This window comes from Vigna radiata, unplaced genomic scaffold (assembly GCF_000741045.1).
Source record: "Vigna radiata var. radiata cultivar VC1973A unplaced genomic scaffold, Vradiata_ver6 scaffold_282, whole genome shotgun sequence".
In the NCBI taxonomy this organism is placed as follows: domain Eukaryota; kingdom Viridiplantae; phylum Streptophyta; class Magnoliopsida; order Fabales; family Fabaceae; genus Vigna; species Vigna radiata.
Genome location: NW_014542222.1, coordinates 27001 through 33199, shown reverse-complemented (window position 1 = coordinate 33199; position 6199 = coordinate 27001).

Here is a 6199-nt window from a genome sequence, read left to right as displayed (position 1 = left end):
GTGATTACGGTAAAAATGGAAATTAACATGGGATTTTGAGTCAATGGGCATTCAAGTTTAAACTTTTTGAAGAAAAGCATACGCATTGAAGTCAAGGGGGGCAGTATCAATCTCTTGAGGGATATGAAAAAGATGACCTTAAAAAATGTATTCAGGAATGGGTGGGAATTTGTTGACCGTGTCAGAGGTGGAGGTCCAGACAACAACAATTATTGTTTTAGCCCAACACTATGACCCATTTCTAGTTGATGCCAACAATAGAAGAATTTGAGGAGACCTTAAATGTATTCCTTAAGGGAAACACTTCATACCACCTTGGGCAGTATATACCTTATTTGTAGCTAGCAAGGATAATGAAAGTTCCCCCTATGAAGTTGGAGAGTGAATTCATACTTAAAGGTACAATAAGGGACCTTCCTCAAGGATACCTATGGTGGTTCTTGCATTGATTGACCGAGGAGGAAAAGTGGGAAACACGTGAATGTACTAGCTCTTATCGACTATGGTGTCATGCTTTTTCCTAGTACAAGGGATTTTGTTGACTACGCCGCAATGAGTGCATTTACAGGATAAAAAGTTTGCTTTGAGAGTCCAATCTTGGTTCTCCTAACTGAAATTTACGGGACTCTTAATCAGTGTTACGAGCCAAAGACAAGAAAAAGATTATGTTGTTTATTGGTGTCGTATGTATGATTCATCTCTTGCATGAGTAAGGGAGTCTTGAATGTTACATGTCCCCTCGGTGAATTACTACAGTGTAAACCAAAGATCAAAGGGGCAAATGAATGAACGCTGTTCTGTGCAGGCTCAGAAGAGGAAAAGTTTAAATGGTGTGTCTCTTGGCAGCAAATATCATGTATCGAACATTGTTGCGAGAATTACCCTAATGTCTCCCCTCATAGGTATCCATTGTTGTGTGTGTGTGTAAAAAAAAAAAAAAACGAAAAAAAAACACAAAAAAAAGAAGAAAAGAAACAAAAAAAAGAAGGAAAGAAAAAATAATTTGGGTATCCTATGAGAGGGTCGTCAACACCTGCATCTTTTGCCACATTGCAGATCTTTTGAGGAAGATACCTTTACTGAAATGCTTCATGCTAGGGACACTTGGGGCAACGTTGTTCGCTTGGAGAGATGCCCGAGATCATGGACTATTAGTGAAAGATTCCCTTAGCCAAATTGATCAAGAAGAGGGTTAAGACAATCAAGTTGCCATTCAAGTTAATTCCTCCTTACCTAAACTGCGAGAAACAAGTTCATAATGCTAAGCAGCGGGTGAGAGCAGTAGTGGCAAAATTGAAGGAGGGACGACATCGTTGAGCTAAAAAAAAAGAAGGCATCAAAAAGCTGGTGATTCAGAAGAAAAAGTATGTTGTTGAACAAAGGGCGAGCTACAGAGTTCAAAGAGAGGCCTAAGATCATGGACCATTAACGAAAGATTGCCTTTAGCCAGATTGATCACAAAGAGGGTTAATACAGTCAAGTTGCCATCCAAGTTAATTTCTTTTGACCCAATTGGTGAAAAGTAATTTCATAATGCTGAACAACGTGTGAAAGCAATAGTGGAAAAAAAATTTGAGAAAGAATGTTAGCATCATGCTAAAAAGGAGACATCAAGAATTGATAATTCAAATGAAGGAACATGTTTTTGAACAAGGGCGAATTGAAAGTGAAGCCTCTCACAATTAGCTTCCCTTACCAATGAAGTCATTGAAAATGTTCATAAGTCATTAGCCGAGGCTGAGTCTGCATTGTCGATATTTTAACATGCTTAAGGGGATTGAAACATTCCTCAATTGCTGCAAGAAATCAATGGGAGAAATGAAAGATCTGATGGTTAAGGCCCCAGGGTAGTTGACCAAGACTTCCTATGCCTCACATTTTGGCAACTTCTGAATGACGAGCCAACCTATTGACTCTGTTTCGTGGTAATTTCCAAATTATACCAAGGCAATCTTTTCATGGCTTTATAATTTCTGACTAGAGCATTTGAACTACATGGACTTCTTTTTTTCTTTTCATTTTTATTTTCTTTTTGTTTCATCTAATAAAATTTAAAAAATTAAAAAAATCGAACATATGCTAAAGGACTCGAACCAGTTGCCAAATCTTGGAGAACCAAGGAGAAGTTCAAGAAGGGATGAAAAGTTGATATCCAACAATTGAAGGGGCAAATGAGCCAAGCCTTAGAGGCCCTGAATGCTTTACAGGGAACTGGAGATTCGTGTGCACCACGACTACAACACAGAGTATCAGAAACCCAAAATTTCCCTTACATGATCTTCCATAAATTGCACTTCACCCTCAGGAGCGTACTTGGGGCAAGTTCACACTCGAAAGGCTAAAGATAACGCAGTTGAAGTGGAGAACAAGCTTGNGGCAACCACTTTCATGGTCCCTAGGAGAAGGCTTCAACATGATGATAACAAGGCAATCCGAGCTGAAATCTTCTTTCCATGTTTGTGCACAAATGGATGTTGAGGTTGACAAGGGTAAGTTTGAAATGCTGAAAAAAGATGACAGTCATAGAATGTGGAGGAAGCTCTAAGTTTGAAAATGTTGTAGAGTTATGATTAGTCCCAGATGTGGTGGTATCTCCCAAAGTTTAAATTATCCAGAGGGACCGCTTGTCTTATAAGCCACCTCATGGCGTATGGGAAGAAAATGGTCGTTCATGCATGTGATGAAAGGTTGCTAATTCATTTCTTCCAAGGTAGATTGGCTGACATGGCATTAATTGGGGCAATCATCTTGAACCTTAGTGCATCTAGTAGTGGGAAGATCTGGTGGATGCTTTCTTGAAGCATTTCAAATATGACACGAATGTGACATCTCATGGATTACAACTACAAAGTATGGTGAAAAAGCAGTCAAAATCATTCAAAGACTATACCCAAAGGTGGAAAGAATGTTGCTCAAGAAAAGTCTATTATCAGTGATAATGAGATGGTTGACACATTCCTAAATACTCTGCGATCACCCTTCTATGAGACCATGGTGAGCAGCGTTCCTCAAACTTTGTAGGCCTGAGGATACTTGAAGAAAGAATTGAAGTTAGTGTGAGGATTGGAACGGTCACGCAAGGTCATACCATGATAGCAAATATGAACAAGTCGGGTTTAAGCTTGCGAAGAGAAGAAAGCAAAGAGTTTAATCACCTCCTATCGCTCAAATCCCGTTGGCCTACACTTCACTTGAAACAATTGCAAGACAAATGGGATATTTGATTCAAACTCAACTTCTCACTAAGCCGTTGTGCAGGAAAATGTTTGATCAAGAGAAAAGGCTGCGAGCTTCACTCCTATACATATGACTTAAGCAACGTTGCTTCCAAGTTTGCTTCAAAAAGGCCTTGTCTCTAATGGTTACATGAAGCCTTTAGACCCTCAATACTTCAAGACTCACGATACGAAAGGTATTCACCATGAAGGGGCTATCGATCATTACACCAAAAGTGTCTGTTGTTAAGTGCAAAGACAAGTTTTGGTCGATTCAGAATTATTAAAGTGTAAAGAAAGTCAACCCTACACTAAGGCAAGGCTTGAGAATGTCTCTACAGATGCTATGAAACAATGATGCGGGCTCTAGAAACACATAAGAAAACATAAGTCATCATACGAGTGAATTTGATGTTGTGAAGTATCTTGCCAAGAGATCTGTGTTCATTGATATCGCGCCGTCATCTATGACTTTAAATGCGAACTTTCTCTACAGGATTTCTCCAAGTAGTGCTGGAAATCGAGTTCTGAAAGGGTATTGAAAAAAAGAAAATTGAAAAAATGATGGCGATCTTGAGTCATTTGTCTTTCTTGCAAATCTTCAAACTCTTGTTTTTGGAAAATAAAAAAAATGATGAAAAATGGCAATAAAAAACAAAAGTTGTAGTGTCAGACTTTTCCAAGGTCAAATGGTAAATCAAAAATAACAATTTTGACGTTTCTCACAAGACGTTTGTGCACATGCTGCTTGAAAACCTTCGCCCTTCACTTTTCCAAAATAAAGGATCTCCCCTCAACAAACATCGTCGTTGTCCTTAATAACAAAGTAAACTTTTACACTGGGGCAGATTGGCTTCGCCAAAAGTTTTCTCGCTTGCGCTAGTAGGGTGATCCCCGAATTCATTAAGACAAAATAAAAAATATGAAAAAAAACTTTCAAAAAGAGAATAAGTCCACTAGATTGAAAACCCGAAAGGGCAGTCTAGAAATAATAAAAAAAAGAAAAAAAAAACTACTCTTGTTGAGGTCATTTAATCGCAAAACTAATCTTTTGAAAATAGAGCAATCAGAATTTGAAATGATGTGTGGCCATCTTTTCTTCATCCAAAAAGCAAAAACATATATCCATTGTCACCCTGTTTGAGCCAAAAATAATTTCTTTTTCAAAATTATCCCTAAGCAATGAACAAACAAAGAGAATTCATCAAGAAGAGTGAATAAAAAACAAAAGAAAAACAAAAAAAAAGAACAAAAAAAAAATCACAAAGTGATGTTAAGCAAAAAGAATGAAAACCAAAGTTCAAAGAAGAAGCAAAGTGCTCAAAATGTCAAATAATTGATGCGATGCTTAGATGATAACCCTTGTTTAAAAAAATAAAATAAATAACCAATAAGCATTCATTTGCGCCTTTATATCCTTCCTTTCAATACCTTTTAGCCCTTAGCCACGTTACAAGCTTAATAAAGTCCACGCAGATTGGATGATGTTTGCTAGAATTTTCATGAAGCTTAATTTTGCGATAAGGTGAATTGACATTCAATATGTCGTAAAAAAAAAAAAAGGTTTGAAAATGAAAAAAAAGAAGAAAAAGTGATGTCTAGGGAAGAGGGGATCACCCTGCCATCCAACCAGAAGCATGCAAAAGAAAAATCAAACCCATTGGGGCCATCCTTTTAGTCGATCCTTTTCATGTCCACTACTTCTTCCAGACAGAACCCCTTACCAAAAAATCGGGGCAACTTTGTCAGTCTCACCCGAGTTTTTCATCAACCCACAATCCCAAGACTGGGGCAGCTTTGCAAATCTCATTTGAATTTTTCACATTATTTTCCATAGATCCAAACCTATGTTCATTTTCCAAAACACCAAACTGGGGCAACCTTTGTGTATCCCATTTCACCTTGACATTCTTGTATCACATCTCCATTGACGAGTGTGTGAGGGATGATGTGCCCATGTGCCTGTCCCAGCCTTCCAAACCATTCCAAACAGCTCTCATTCTCTTCAAACCCATCCTCTTGTCAATAAATTCAAGCATTTGTGCATTGATGTCTCGGAAGAAAAAAGTCAAAATGTAATAATCTCAAATTTAGACCTCGAAGTGTATGACATTCCTCAGTTTTCACAAAACATTGAAATAAAGACCAGTTTGATGATTGCAAGTAAGATGACTGACTCAAGCAAAAAGAAATGCAAAACAAAGCAAATGTTTTTCATCAATTCAAAAAGAAAATTTTGTGGATCGAAACCCTCTTCATTCATATGAATGGTTATCGAATCCTTCATCTTCAAAAATACAAAAAGAATGACATTCAGATTTTCTCTTTCAAGCCATAATGTTTCTCATTGATTATGTTTTTCTCTCATATTGGGGTTTTGATACCTTGATCCTCCATCAAGATTTTGACACTTTGTCATGAAAGGTTTCAATGCCTAGTCGCTTTTCAAGAATAAAATTTTTTCAAAATTTACAAAAACATTTCAAAAAGTTAAGATTTTCAAATTTTCGTAAGCCCAGCTCGCCTGGCCCATAAGCCCAGCTCGCCTGGCACCTCAAGCTCAAGTTTTTCTTTCTATTATCGGCCCTCTGCTTGGCAATGGTCGGATTTAAATTTCTGTTCTGCGAGTTTGGTCTTCTGCGAGGCAATGGTCAAATCCAGGTTTTAGTTTTCTATTATCGGTCCTTTGCATGGCAATGGTCAGATTTAAATTTCTGTTATGCGAGTTTGGCCCTCTGCGAGGCAATGGTCAAATCCAGGTTTTAGTTTTCTTTTATCGGCCCTCTGCATGGCAATGGTCGGATTTAAATTTCTGTTCTGTGAGTTTGGCCCTTTGCGAGGCAATGGTCAAATCCAGGTTTTAGTTTTCTGTTATCGGCCCTCTGCGTGGCAACGGTCGGATTTAAATTTCTGTTCTGTGAGTTTGGCCCTCTGCGAGGCAATGGTCAAATCCAGGTTTTAGTTTTCTGTTATCGGCCCTCTGC